The following is a 16,027-nucleotide window of genomic DNA, read 5'->3' on the forward strand; positions in this document are numbered from 1 at the left end:
ATACATTAAAATAAGAAGTGAAAACAAAGGCCCCTACAGATGAGAACATAACATAAGAATAGCCTAACTGGGTCAGACCAATGGTCCATCATGCCCAGTAGCCCATTCTCATGGTAGCCAATCCAGGACACTAATACCTGGTCAAAACCCAAAGAGTGGCAACATTCCATGCTACCGATCCAGGGCAAGCAGACACTTCCCCCATGTCTTAATAACAGATTATGGACTTTTCCTCCAGGAATTTGTCCAAATCTTTCTTAAAACCAGCTACACTATCTGCTTTTACCATAACTTCTGGCCACTTCATTTTTAAGTTTAGATCTTTCCTTTCAAACAGAGACCTTGCTAGATGTCAAATACAGCACAAGGTAACTTCACATGGACTTAGCTGTGCAGGAAATGTGAATCTCCTCATACACCCACCATATAGTGCAAAAATGTGCAAAGGTCTGTTTTTTCTTTCGATCACTACATAGCCTAATGCCACACAAGCAGCGCTGTTACAAACATATTCTGTAAGTCAATGCTAAGGATAACAAAGTTTCCTTCCTTGGACCAGAAGGAGATAAACCACTGGAAGAGATCCCAAAACAACACCCAAAGACCCACTCAGTGTGTGAACCAGTTGAGTGGAGTGGACTAACTGGGGGGTGGAAATGGGCCCGGAGTTTGCTCAGCAGAATTTCCCAGACCACCTCTTCCTCTCAACACATTGACACGCTGCCACCATCACCACTAGGAACACCTCACTGGGTAGGCCAGCTATGCTATAAACTTTATAAAACACATTATTATATTTTCTTATAAAGCACATATTTTAACTGAACTCTCTGACATCCTCAGCCTTTCCATTCACAAAAATAGAAGGAAGAATAGTTCCCATTTCCTGCTGTCTCATGTCCCCGGCCTATACAATATTTTTTTTTCTGCAGACCCTTCAAAAGTCTGACCAAATCCTCATTTCACTTGCATTATAAAGTACTGAGGATGCCATCTCTCCCCAATCCCAGGTCCTAAAGTCTAAGACAGTAGCGCAAACTAATGCTGCCAGATACAGGAAAAAAATTTTTGATTCGATTCAGCCCTATTGAATTGGTTTTTCAATTCAATTTTCCTGCCCAGTTGGGTGATTTTTTTCAAAACTCCTGGTGGGTTTTATAGCTTTTTCACCCCCTTTGGCTTCTCCTAACCACACTGGCGCTGTGGTGTAAATAAAATAAAGAAACAAAAAGGACTTTTCCTCTCTCTGTTAAATCCTAGCTCACGTTTGCAGTCCAACACCAGCTCTGGCAGGATACACATTTCAAATCTGACATATTATAATCACAAAACAGAAAATAAAATTAATTTTTCTACCTTTTGTTGTCTGGTTATATTTCAAATCTTGTTGGTCCAAGGCTCTGGTTTTCTTCTGATAACTTGCTTGCCAGGGTCTCCTTCTTTCTGCATGCTAACCATCCATCTGCCAACTCTGTCCTCCCTTTCCATTTCCCTTCCCTTCCCAGGAAGTCTGGTATCTTTCCTTTTTTTCATCTCCCTCCACAGATCCACCTTTTCTTAAATACCCTTTCATCCGGCATCTCTCCCTCCTTCCCCACCACCCCAGAGTCCACCATCTCTCCCTTTCTTTTCCTAATTACCCTCCTATCCAGTATCTCTATCCCTCCTCCACACCATCCCTTGTGTCCAATTTCTCTCCCTTTCTGTTCCTTCCCTCCCTAAATCCCATGGTCCATCATCTCTCTCCCTCTCCTCTATTTTCAGACCCATTATTTCTCCCCCCCCCCCAAAGTTTGGCATATGCACGTCTCTTTGAACACCCCCTTCTCTCCGTGTACTTCTAAATCATGGTCCCCCCCAAAGGCCTGTCCCCCCTTAAAGGTCTGACTGTCCCCCCTTGAAGGCCTGCATCCCCCGAAGGCCTGCACCCCCCCGAAGGCCTGTCCCCCACTTGAAGGCCTGTCCCACCCCCTTGTAGCTTCTCCCCCCCTTGTAGGCCTGTCCCCCCTTGAAGGCCTGCCTGCCTTTCCCCCCCTTGAAGGCCTGTCCCCCCTTGAAGGCCTGCACCCCCTTGAAGGCCTGCCCCCCCCCCCCGAAGGCCTGCACTCCCTTGAAGGTCTGCACCCCCCCGAAGGCCTGTCCCCCCTTGAAGGCATGTCCCACCCCCTTGTAGGCCTGTCCCCCCTTGTAGGCCTGTCCCCCCCTTGAAGGCCTGCCTGCCTTTCCCCCCTTGAAGGCCTGTTCCCCCCCTTGAAGGTCTGCACCATCCCAAAGGCCTACACCCCCCCGAAGGCCTGCACCCCCCCTGAAGGCCTGCCTGCCCCCCTTAAAGGCCTGCACCCCTTGAAGGTCTGCACCCCCCCCGAAGGCCTGGCCCCCCTTGAAGGCCTGCCTGCCTGCCTGTCACCCCCTCCCCCTTGAAAGCCTGCCTGCCTGCCCGCCCGCCCCACCCTGAAGGCCTGATGCCCCGACCCACCCCGAAGGACCGCTCGCCCCCCTGGCCTCCCCGCACCACCTATGAAGCAGCCGCAGCAGGATCGCGAAGTCAGCGTCAGCGATCCCTGCGCTGCTTCCTGCGCCACGGTCCCGCCCCTCCTCTGACGTCAGAGGAGGGGTGAGATCGCGGCGCAGGAAGCAGCGCCTAAGCAGCGCAGGGATCGCTGACGCTGAGTTCGCGATCCTGCTGCGGGCTGCTTCACAGGTGGTGCAGGAAGATCAGTGGGGCGAGCAGTCCTTCGGGGGTGGGGGGGACTGAACGGAAAGGCCAGGAGCACCCCCTTAGGGCTGGCACCCGGGGCGCACCACCCCCCCGCCCCCCCCTTGATACGCCACTGCCTGGTTAGCTTTCTATACTTGTGTTACATCCCAGCTCCTCCTTCAGTATCCCACGATCCCTTTATCCCTCAGGAATCCGTCCAATCCCTGTTTGAATCCCTGTACCGTACTCTGCCTGATCACTTCCTCCGGTAGCGCATTCCAAGTGTCCACGACCCTTTGGGTGAAAAAAAACTTCCTTGCATTTGTTTTGAACCTATCTCCCTTCAGTTTCTCCGAATGCCCCCTCGTACTTGTTGTCCCCTTCAGTCTGAAGAATCTGTCCCTATCCACCCTCTCTATGCCCCTCATGATCTTGAAGGTCTCTATCATATCTCCCCTGAGCCTCCTTTTTTCCAGAGAGAAGAGCCCCAGCCTATCCAACCTCTCGGCGTATGGGCAGTGTTCCAGCCCTTTTACCAGTTTCGTAGCTCTCCTTTGGACTCTCTCAAGTACCGCCATGTCCTTCTTGAGATGCGGTGACCAATACTGAATGCAGTATTCCAGATGTGGACGCACCATCGCTCGATACAATGGCATGATGACTTCCCGCGTCCTGGTTGTTATGCCCCTCTTTATGATGCCCAGCATCCTGTTGGCTTTTTTCGAGGCTGCTGCGCACTGTGGAGATGGCTTCAGTGATGCATCCACCAGCACACCCAAGTCTCTCTCAAGTCTGCTGTCTCCCAACAATGCCCCCCCCAATTTGTAGTTGAACAACGGGTTCTTTTTCCCTATATGCATGACCTTGCATTTTTCCACGTTAAAGCGCATTTGCCATTTGTTTGCCCAGTCTTCCAGCTTGTCCAGGTCCCTTTGCAGGTCCTCACACTCCTCCCTGGACCTAACTCTGCCGCACAGTTTGGTATCGTCTGCAAATTTTATAACCTCGCACTTTGCCTCCTTTTCCAGGTCATTGATAAATATGTTGAAGAGTAACGGCCCCAGCACCGATCCCTGTGGCACACCGCTTGTGACTCCCCGCCAGTCAGAATATTGGTCCTTCACTCCGACCCTCTGCAGTCTACCCGACAACCAATCTTAAGGAAGGAATTTTGATGATGAATTGAGTTTGATAAAAGTTTTTAAGCTATTGAATCATAACAGTTTTATAAATCTCAAATAACTATTTAATTTCCCAGAAATCTATTTAACTTCAGAGTTAAAGTTTATATTCCATGGTTTAGTTGGTTGTTTGAGAAATTTATGGTGCTGATTTCTGAATAAAGTTTCAGTCTGCTATTCTGTAAGACTCTTCTGGGAAATGTTTGAGAGATTCTCTGACTAAGAAATTTATGGTGCTGATTGTTGAATAAAGTTTCAGTCTGCTATTCTGTGAGACTCTTCTGGGAAATGTTGAGAGGATCTTTGAGTGACTTCTGTGTTGCTGATTTTTGGAGGAGATTTTATGAGATCCTGTGACAGATTCCTGTGAAATGTTGTAAGAGAATATTGGTGAAATAAAGTTGGTAAACTGATTTGGAAACCTTTTTCTGAGAATATTTGTTGTAAAGTTTATTGAGAATTTGTATTTTTGTGATTTGAGAAATAGGAAATTCTGGGGAGGGAAAAAGTATAGGGAATATCAATTATCTGTTTTTTTTCTAGCTTAGGAAGTATTTGTTTTAATCAGAGTAGTAGGTTGGTTCCAGGAAGAGAGAGTCTACTAGCAAGAGAGAGTCTGCTAGCAACAGCACACCAATGTGGTACCCCTACATAGAAAGGACATAAAGCCTCAAATACCCTAACCTGAAAAACCTCCAAGAAGAACTATACAGAGGGGAAGTAGAATTTGTCTAGATTTGATATACAGCATTTGTTTATTAAATATTATTTCTAATTTAAATTCTGAATCCTTAGTGCTTCTCTATATCTATTTTATTATATGTTTAATAAATATTTTTATTTCAAGGTTATACCATTTTATTATTATTTTTTTAATGTAAATCATTCCTTCTTCAGGGAAAAGGTATCCATTTAAGCCTCGGTGTTCAAGACTACAAAACAAATTTTATTTCAAGAGGGATACCTTTTACCTCAGTCTGAGAAGGAAGGGGATTACACTAAATTCCTCAACAACTACCTAGAAAACCACAACTTGCTCCACTTTACAGAGTCTGGATTCAGAACCAACTTCAGCACTGAGACACTATTAGGCTCCCTTCTGGACACAGCTAGACAACACTTCAGCACAGGCAAAAAAATGCTGATTATACAACTAGATCTCATTGCAGCGTTTGACCTGGTAGATCACGACATCCTGCTACAAATACTAGATACAATAGGAATCACAGGCAAAGTACACACATAGTTTCAAAGATTCCTACAATCCAGGACTTACAGAGTAAAGACAAACAATGAAAAATCAGAACCATGGTCCAACCCCTGTGGTGTACCCCAAGGATTGCCATTATCCCCAGCATTCTTCAATCTCTACATTGCATTCCTCGGCACCTGCCTAGACAAAATAGGCTTAACCTCCTATAGCTATGCAGACGACATCACCATTCTCCTTCCTTTTGATCAGCCCACACCCACCATGACAGACATACTACACTAACTCTAGAAACAGTGGCAACATGGATGAAAGACCATAAACTAAAACTGAACTCAGACAAAACAAAATTCATACTTCTCGAAAAAAATAAAACCCCAACCATAACAAACCTAGTAATGAACTCAATCACATATCCCATTAAATCCACTCTGAAACTTCTGGGAATGACGAAAGACAGATGCTGCACCATGCAACCACAAATCAACAAAACAATACAGAAATCATTTGCGGTCATGGGAAACCTAAGGCAAGTTCGAAAATTCTTCAACAGAAAGCAATTCCAGCTCTTGGTCCAGTCCCTAGTCCTAGGTCTCAGGTCTCCTTGACTACTGCAACATCCTCTTTCTCCCCTGTCCTGCAACAATGATAAAACAACTACAAACAATACAAAACACAGCCCTAAGACTAATCTATTCACTAAGAAAACACGACCACATCACCGAAGCATACCTTGACTCACACTGGCTCCCAATTCAAGCAAGAATACTATTTAAATTCTACTATATACTATTTAAATCCATAAATGGTGACAGCCCAGCCTACTTGAACAACTGCTTAATCCAAACTACCACAACCAGACACAGGAGAACCCAGACACTATTCACATACCCTCCAATCAGAAATATCAAATGGAAAATGTACGATTATGTGGCATTATCATATGATACAGTATTATTTGGCATGTCTATGAGGACTAAGAGCCAAATATCTTCCAAAAATAATAAACTCTTACTTATTTTAACAGGAGTCGCCATACCACAAATAACATGCAACTGGAAAAATTGGAGTAGATTAAACTATAATTTTTGGTGGAATTCAGTGTGTCATATTTATAAAATGGAAAGAACATTAGCTCTTCAGAAAGAAAATTTTAATAAATTTCAAGATGTGTGGGGGCCATTAACAAATTATTACAATGAATAAATATAATTTCCCTGGTTAGTACAAATGAAATAATGGGGAGGGGGTAATTTTTTTAATTTTCACTAGGTGCTTTGAATGAAAGGAAAGACTTTATTATATGATATATGTGTTATGATATATTGAAGAGTTGGGAGGGAATGGGATAAAATATATTGAGTATGATTAATTATAGAATTTCAAGTGATATATTTAAGTTAAAATGATGTTACTTTTTGTTACACTTGATGTAAGTTATAAAAATGAATAAAGAATTCAAAAAAAAACTGTACGATGGCCTTCTAGCCACACAGGCAGCAAAACTTGACTACCAATTCTCTAATCTAATTAGTAGATTAGAGAATTGGTAGTCAAGTTTTGCTGCCTGTGTGGCTAGAAGGCCATCGTACAGTTTTTTTTTGAATTCTTTATTCATTTTTATAACTTACATCAAGTGTAACAAAAAGTAACATCATTTTAACTTAAATATATCACTTGAAATTCTATAATTAATCATACTCAATATATTTTATCCCATTCCCTCCCAACTTTTCAATATATCATAACACATATATCATATAATAAAGTCTTTCCTTTCATTCAAAGCACCTAGTGAAAATTAAAAAAATTACCCCCTCCCCATTATTTCATTTGTACTAACCAGGGAAATTATATTTATTCATTGTAATAATTTGTTAATGGCCCCCACACATCTTGAAATTTATTAAAATTTCCTTTCTGAAGAGCTAATGTTCTTTCCATTTTATAAATATGACACACTGAATTCCACCAAAAATTATAGTTTAATCTACTCCAATTTTCAGAAAAGAAATAAAAACCTTGCTATTCAAGAAATCGATGAAGACTAACTAACACCGAATGAAACATTTCAGTTCTCTGAAGCAATCTGCTCTACTCTGTAACACTTCTGGACATATCTAGAAATCCTCTTCTGTAATCCGCCTTGAACCACAAGGTAATGGCAGAATACAAATCACCAGTGGTGTTCCTAGCATATGTGACACCCGGGGCCCATCATTTTTTGACACCCCCCCCCCCAATCTGTATGAAAAACATGATTTTTAGTAACAATCCACACGTCACAAGAGTGTACCTAGGAAAAGGCAGCATCTTACATACTGCAGTGAGCAGTACATCAATACACCCATTATAAAACTAAACAAGCCAGACTAGTACAGATCAATCCTACACAGTCAATCCTAACTGAAAACCATGTCTTTTCGAACACACAGAACACAGAAAACATCTTCGCCTAGTATGTAATCACAAACTAACCCCTCCCCCTTTTACAAAACTGTAGTGTGGTTTTTAGCCATGGTGGTAACAGCTCAAATGCCAACGTTAAAAAATGTTCTACAGTTTTGTAAATGGGGAGATAGAATAAAAATACGTAGACAAAGGTTAAACTGAAGCACCAAGAAGCTGGACTATGCTTACAATGCAACATCACAGAAACAGCGATGCATCTCCCCTAAAGCAAAAAAATAAATAAATACATTTCAGTCGCAGGGAAGGCTCACTGCCCCAGGTCCTTACCCGTCCGCAGCCCGGGCCAGGTCTCCCGCGCTTTCTCAGCGGCCTGGCTCGCTCGGTTGTTGTTGTTTTTTTTTTGTTTACCTGGTCCTCCGCTTCCTGCATTCGCTGCTCTCCGTCAGTGACGTAATAAGCGCGCATGCGCACTTGTCTTGCCACATCCTGACAGAAAAGGGATCAGGGAACACGCGAGGCAAGTGCGCATGCGCGGCTAGCATTTTATTATTTAAGATAATTCCTAACACATATATACACAGACATTGAATGTTGTTGGTCTGCTTATTCTAAATTATATATTTGGAGGGGGGGAGGTGGGCTCATCTGTTTTTCCCTACTCTTTCAGGCTTCCAGCTCATTTGGGATCTTATTCTTTGCCTTTTGCAAGTACTCCACCCTTTCTTCCCATCTAGGTCAGTCATAATAAGTTTTCTGGGTGCCCTGTGCAACTTTCCAGCATCATTCTTGATGTTAGCTCCACATCTACTGATAGTGATTAACTTCTCACTCTTTTACTGATATCTTCCTGCTGGCCCTTCATCACTGTTAACACATCTGTTCAGCTCCTCAAGAAGTCAATGCCAATTACTTATTACTTACTATGAAGGGGTGGGAAGGGAGGGAGATTTTATGATTGGTATTATTGCTGAATATTAAGTGATATTCTCAATGTGCAAATGTACATATAAAAATGAATAAAGATTTACAAAAGAAGAAGAAGTCAATGCCAACTCATAGGTCACCTAGACTGGAAAGTCAAGTTGGCACCTATTTGGGGGCTAATTTATACAGGCAGCATAGACCTCTTCTGTATGTGACTTTATAAAATAACTTATAAAGCAGAGAAGGATCCAAACACAACATAATCAACTACAGAAACAGACAGATGAAGAAAAAATCCAATTGCTCAGGAAAAAGAAGTAATTTTATTTGGAGTAGATTCAGCACAGACTATTTTTCAGTGTTAAGCCTGTATCAGGAGTATGGACATTTAAAGTTCAAACAAGTAAAAACATAAACATGTATTAAACATATCTTGTAAAATTACTAATGTATACAAAATACACAAAATAAAAAACACTAGAAATAAGAAAAACAAAAATTCAATGAAATAGTTTTATAAAACTGGTATCTTGATTGTATAAACTTAAAGTGTGTATTAGAGTGCCAGGGACTGTGTTTCTGTCTGTCTGTTTTAGTGTCTTTGTGACTTTGCGTACAGATTGATAGATAGCCAGATATACAGATGGAATATACCCAATAAGCTATTACTTGGCATAGAATGGCATAGAATTCCTCAGTCTGGTACCAAAAGGCAAATGCCTGCTGCAGATAAACCCAAGAGGGAATATTTAAATAGCAAAGGTTGCGAAAAACACAAAGTTACAGTAAGCTCATAAAAAGTCAACATATCTGATAAAAAATGAGATATTTTAAGGTGTGCTGCTTGGAAGACCAAACTTACCCCCTGTTTTATTAAGGTGCGCTAGCCGATTTAGCGCACACTAAATGCTAATGCGCCCATAGAATATAATGGACGCATTAGCATTTAGAGCACGCTAAATCAGCCAGTGTGCCTTAGTAAAAGGACCCCCTTAGCTGTCTGTTACAAAAGTGCATTAAAATTGATTGATTTTTGATCTGGATATCTCTAAGGTTTAAAATACTTCCTTTGTTTATTGTGTATTTCTTGGACCCATTTCTTCACTTGTGGCCAATTTAATAATATCCTTTTCTAGTTTTTCTCTCTTTGTTAACTGTATTTAGGATTGTTGCTAGTTTTAGATTTCTGTATATCTTCATGGATTGGTGATATGCTAAATTGGGAAAAAATTTTAAAAAATATTTTTATAAATCTGATTTATAATCCAAGATGGCCGCAGCACAGACATTCTGAGAGCGACGCTCCAGACCACTCCAGACATCTTACATTTCCTATAAGATTTGATGACTTCGCGGCCTGATTTTCCTCATTGGAATGCCGAACAGAAGGGGTAGGAGTGCAGCTGGTGCCTCGCAGCGCTACGATATGCCCTCCCTCGGCAGACTTGATGATCTGTTGTGGCGGATGCAGGGTGCAGCGTTATCCATGTCGGAGAGCAGCCCAATGGGAGCACCCGGATAGAGCGAGGCTGGGGTTGTCTCTCCAGGGCTTGAAACCACCCTATGCCCCAACATAAGAGCCCCACCTCCGCAACCTCAGTCTACCAGTTCTCCAGGGGTAGAGGAAACCCCGGAGAAGGGGGAGGTACTCTCCCCTGAGGCAGCAAGACCAGCATTGGAGACTGTGGAAGCAGTGCTCTCTGATCAGGGAGCAGCTGCAGAAGAAATCGAGGTAGTACAAGCAGATGGAGGTGGATTCCAGCCTGAATCAGACCAGGACAGCCTTTCTTCTCAGGACGGTGAGCATTTCTACACCCAGCAAAGGTTTCCAATATGGGAGAAACCAGCACAAGTGACTTTAGATTTATTATGGGATCTGATAGCAAATTTCACTAAAACTATTAGTCCCAATTTCCAATCTATAGAGGGGAAATTGATTCAACATACTAGAGAGCTGAAAGATTTAACAGCGGATTTGACTGTCTCAAAGGCTTCAATTCAAAAGCTTGATCAAGATATGCTTACAGTCAAACAAACGCAAGAGTCCCTAATTAAAGATAATATTAATCTTAGGAAGAAATTGGAGACACCTGAAAATAATTCCCGGAATAATAACTTGAGACTTATTAATTTTCCTAGATTAACCACGGTCACTCCTAAGGAAATGCTTAGGAGATATCTGATTGAAATATTGCAAGTTTCTGAGGAAACTTTACCACCATTTACTCAAGTGTATTACAGCAGCTGTGGACCAGATCCCAGTGTCTCACAGGTAAAGACTGAGCAAAAGTATTCATTTAGTAGTTCAGCTTTATCGGAGTCCGATTCGACATAGTTACTGTCGGGTTTCCTTAGGCTCACTATCCCGTCTGTGTTCCTTTTTCTGTCACTAACATACCTGAAAAAGGATTTATCCCCCTTTTTAATATTCTTAGCTAAATTTTCTTCCATCCGGAGTTTGGCATCTCTGGCTGCTGTTTTAACAGTTCTAGATTTCACCAGATAGGCTTCTTTAGCTTCCAGTTGTTGCAATTGTTTGTAGGATACAAATGCTCTTTTTTTCTGTTTTACGAGTTCCAAGATCTCTGTGGAGAACCACTGGGGTTTGTTATTTCTCCGTTGTTTACTCACAGTTTTTATAGAGAGGTTGGTTGCTTCCTATAGGGTAGATTTCAGAGCTGACCACAGTACCTCCACACTATCTGTTGTGTCCTGTGGTTTTGCAGCACCTCATAGACAAAATCTCCCATGCTCTTAAAGTTAGTGCCCTTAAAGTTAAGGACCTTTGTTGATGTGTTTGACCTAGTGAATCCCTTCCTGAGGTAAAACCACACCATGTTGTGGTCGCTGGAGGCCAACGCATCACCTACCGAAACCTTTGTGACACTATCTCCATTGGTGAGTATCAGGTCCAGAATCGCCTGATCCCTGGTGGGCTCCAATACCATCTGTTTGAGTCATGCTCCCCGTATGGAGTTTAGTAGCCTTCTGCTGCTGCTGGTCATAGCAGAAAGTTTGTTCCAGTTTGCATCAGCCATATTAAAGTTCCCCAACAGTACAGTGTCTCCACACAGAGTGATGGTCTCAATGTCTTTGATTAATTCTTTGTCTATGTCGTCCTGTTGTCTTGGAGGTCTGTATACAACACCAAGATACAAGCATTTGTCATTTCCCCTGGCAAGGTTCACCTAGAGGGATTCCCCGGTATACTTGAAACCTGTGATACTGGTAACTTTGATGTCCTCCTTGATATATAGTGCTACCCCTCCTCTGGTTTTGCCTTCTCTGTCTCGACGGAGCAAATTATATCCTGGTATAGCCATATCCCATCCATGGGAATCCGAGAACCAGGTTTCAGATATTGCCACCACATCTAGGTTGGCGTTCCTCATTTCCATCTCTAATTCCAGAATTTTATTGCCTAAACTGCAAGGAGACGCAAACTGGTGTTTCAGGGGAGTCCCCCAAAGGGAGAATATGATTACGTAGAACTCTGGAACTAGGAGTGCAATATTTTAAAACTATGGACTCCAAGGAACCTTCTTTTATTCATAAGCTCCTCATTCCTCATGATCCTCCAAGAACTTTACAATCTGCATCTCAGCACCTTCTTTATGTCCCATCCTTAAAAATCATCAGTAGAGGTAGGTAATAGGGATAGGATTAGAGGCAGTTACAAAATTAGTTAGGGACACTGTTCAGGCAATTAGGCCTGATGGGCCGCCGCGGGAGCGGACCGCTGGGCAGGATGGACCTCTGGTCTGACTCAGCGGAGGCAACTTCTTATGTTCTTATGTCAGTACACACAGGGCAACCTCATTCGCCACATTTGCCTCATTCCCTACAATATGGAATTCATTACCACCACATTTAAGGTTTGAGAAAAATCTTGATAAATTTAAAGGCGGTCTTAAAAGCTTCTTCTTTAAAGACGCTTATGAATGTTAAATGTTCTTAGGGTCCTTCCATGCCAAATGCTGTTTATTTATATTTAACTCTCACATGATCCCTCCTTGTTTTTAACCTTAGTTGTTCTCTTATCTTTAAAAATTATATTTATCCCTACTATCCCATTCGTTCCATGTAAATACTGTCGTGTCATTAATAAATCTGTTAATTGTCCCCCATTTTAATTTTTTAACTGTTAAACAAGTGGAGGGGCATAATCAAAAGGAACATCTAAGTCCGTTTTCGTCCAAGTCGCAAGTCGTCCAAAGTAAAAAATAGCTTAGGACACATTTTCAAAAAATACGTCCAAATTTTTTTTCATTTTGAAAATCGTCTAACTATACGTCCTGCCGATCTAATCATCCAAGCCGTTAAATCGTCCATATTTATACCACATTTTCGTCCAACTTTTCATCCAAGTCAAAAACACCTAGAACAAGCCCTGTTGGACGTGGGAGGGGGCTGCAAAGTGATGGACTGAATATCCAGACATGGCACCTAAATAGTGGGGTACCTTACAGGGCACTGCTGTGAACTTCACAAAAAGGGTGCCATGTCTTCATCTCACTACATCTCCCTTATAGGTCATGGTGAGGTCCCCCAAACCACCTCCAGAATCCCCTAGATCCACTTATCTACCACCCCAATAGCCCTTATGACTGCAGGAGTCACTTATATGCTAGTAAAAAAAGGGTTTTGGGGGTGTATAAGGGAGTGCACATGTTTCAATATCAATGCAGTGATTAAGGGGCTTATGGGCATGGGTCCATCTCCCTATGGGTCCCTAACCCCCCCCCCCCCCAAGACGGTTTAAGACGCCTCTGTGTAGCACGACTAGGCTTTCCTATGCCAGGCTGCCAGGTGATGATGTTCTGGAGGCACAATTTTCAAGTTATGATTAATATTTGTAGGGGGGGGTCGGTGATCACTGGGGTAGTGTGTGGGGGTCTGTATTATGTGTTTGCAGTGCTTATTTGGTCACTTTAGGTGGGTTTTTGTGACTTAGACCATGTTTTAAGTCACAACGTCCAAGTTACATCAGTCCTGTGCTGTATAACTTTTGGTTATACATGCAGTACGACTAAGTCTAATCTTGCCCATGTCCCACCCAAATCCCACCCTCAACACTCCTCCTGAATCACCCCGTTTAGCTATGGTTGTTCAATGGCACTATGAAGGCCTAGGTTGTTTAGAAATACGTCCAAAACCCGGTTTGATTATTGGCACTTGGAAGTCTTTCGTTTATGATCGTCCAAGTGCTGACTTAGGCTGGTTTTTGGACATTTTTCTCTTTCGATTATGAGCCCCTTAGAATGCATGATTGGCGTTTTATCAAAAATTTTAATAAACTTGGAAACTTGGATAGTAGGCTGTGGCGTACCTAGGGTATGTGTCACCCGGGGGCCCATAATTTTTTGACCCCCCCCATCTATATGAAAAATATGATTTTTAGTAACAATCCACATATCGCACAACAAGAGTGTACCTAGGAAAAGGCAGCATCTTAAACACCACATTGAGCACTAGAACACCAACACATACATTGTAAAATTAAACAAGCCAGATTCCGCACAGTCAATTGATCCTGTAGTCAATGCCAACTGAAAACTATGTTCTTTTCATACACACAGAACAGAGATACACCCTCGCCCAATATGGAATAATCATAAACTTAAAATAGAAATATGTAGACAAAAGTTAAACTGAACCGCCAAGAAACCAGACCCTGGATACAATGCAACACCACAAAAACAGTAACACATGTCCTCTAATACAATGCAAAATATAAAGACAGTAGATGTAAATTTGAAAAAACTGATACATAACAATCACCACTTTACAAATTAACAAATAAAAATAAAACAAATAATGAGAAATAAAAAAATACCTGTAAGCTCGGTCCCCATCCCCGCAAACCACCTGATTCCATCCACACAAGCCTTGAATTGTTTATATTAAAGTATAAAAAGAAACAATATTCTATACAATTGTCAATTTATAAATCAGCGTCTTCTCCCCACTCTCTCTTCCCCATTTCCCTTCAGCGTCCTCAGCCCACTCTCTCTCCACTTTCCCTCAGTGCACGCACATAAAAACAAGCAAGTAATTTTATATCATTTTCACTCTATTCATTCATAGAAATTAAAGTCTAAATAATGCCAGTCACATAACAAAACATGATTTTACAAAAATAATTCCCTACACAGTCAAGCCTGCAAGGATTATTAGATGTCTTTCAGCAGCTCCCCTCCCTCCCTCCCCCTTACCTTTGTGGCCAAGTCAAAATGATCTACCAACAATAAAATTTTAAAAACACAATGCACGCTGTACGCAGAGAAAATGTTAATTATCATTTATATTCCTCGGGTTTTCAAAGAGGTCAAGGCAGATGACTTTATGCAATGTCACCTCAGTAACAACTATACAAAAATAGACAAATATTCCCCCTCCCTTTTTACTAAACCGCGATAGCGGTTTTTAGCGCAGGGAGCTGCACTGAATGCCCCACACTGCTCTCGACGCTCATAGGCTCCCTGTGCTAAAAAACGCTATTGCGGTTTAGTAAAAGAGAGCCATAGTGCAAAATATAGACAGCATATATAAATTCTCAAAACGGACACATTTTGATTACTAAATTGAAAATAAAATCATTTTTCCTACCTTTGGTAATTTCATCAGTCTCTGGTTGCACTTTATTCTTCTGACTGTGCATCCAATATTTCTTCCCTTCTTTCAGCCTCCTGTATGCTTCCTCTCCTCCAGACCTCATTCTCTCCCCAAACTTTTTCTTTGTTTCACCCTGCCCCCTTCTTTCTTTCTCTCTCCATGCCCTCTTTCGTTCTGTCTGTCTTTCTCTCTCTCTCTCTCCGTGCCCCATTTTTCTTTGTTTCGCCCTGCCCCCTTTCTTTCTTTCTGGCTCCCTGTCTCCCCCTTTCTTTCTTTCTCCCTGCCCTCCCCTCCTCCATGCCACCACCATTGGGAAAATGCTGCCACTGCTGCTGGGGAATAGGCTGCCACTGCCGCCATCGGGAACAGGCCAGCGCCGAGTTTGCACTGCTTCTCTTCCCTGCGGTGCCGACCAACTTTCGCCGACCGACATCAATTCTAATGTCTGAGAGGACGTTCTGGGCCAGCCAGGCAGTGATTGGCTGGCCCAGAACGTCCTCTCCGACATCAGAATTGATGCGGGCGGCGAGAGTTGTTCGGCCCCTTAGGGAAAAGCAGGGAGAACTCGGCGCCGGTCTGCCCCGATTGCTGCGGTGGCACTCAAGTGGCTAAAGAGCCGCAGTTTGCCGGCCTAGGGAGAACACTGGAGGGTGGCCAGCTGTACACCCCCTTGGGGCGTAAACCCCCCCAACTTGGTATGCCACTGTCTGTACCTCACTCCTTCCCTATGACCAAAAATTTTCCTTTCTTCCATTCCTGTGTACACAACCATCTCTTTCCCTCCCTTCTTTCCTCTCTCCCAAGTCCATGCCTTCTGTGTCCAAAAACACATTCCCTCCCCCACCTCAGCATCTCTTTCCTTCCCTTCCTCTCTCCCAAGTTCATGCATTGTGTCCAAAAATGCACTCCCTCCCCCTTTTGTGTTCCGCGTTTGCCTCCTAGCCTTCATCTTAGCAACTTTCTCAGCCAAATACAACTCGAGCCGCG

The 16,027-nt window shown here is 42.7% G+C and overlaps 1 protein-coding gene across 5 annotated transcripts in view; it reads right to left on the reverse strand.

The window, feature by feature from the left end:
• Positions 1 to 16,027, reverse strand: part of SLC12A3 (solute carrier family 12 member 3) — a 757,364-nt gene that overhangs the window by 628,744 nt on the left and 112,593 nt on the right. The window lies entirely within an intron of this gene.

The sequence above is a fragment of the Geotrypetes seraphini genome, chromosome 4 (genome assembly GCF_902459505.1).
Source record: "Geotrypetes seraphini chromosome 4, aGeoSer1.1, whole genome shotgun sequence".
NCBI lineage: Eukaryota > Metazoa > Chordata > Amphibia > Gymnophiona > Dermophiidae > Geotrypetes > Geotrypetes seraphini.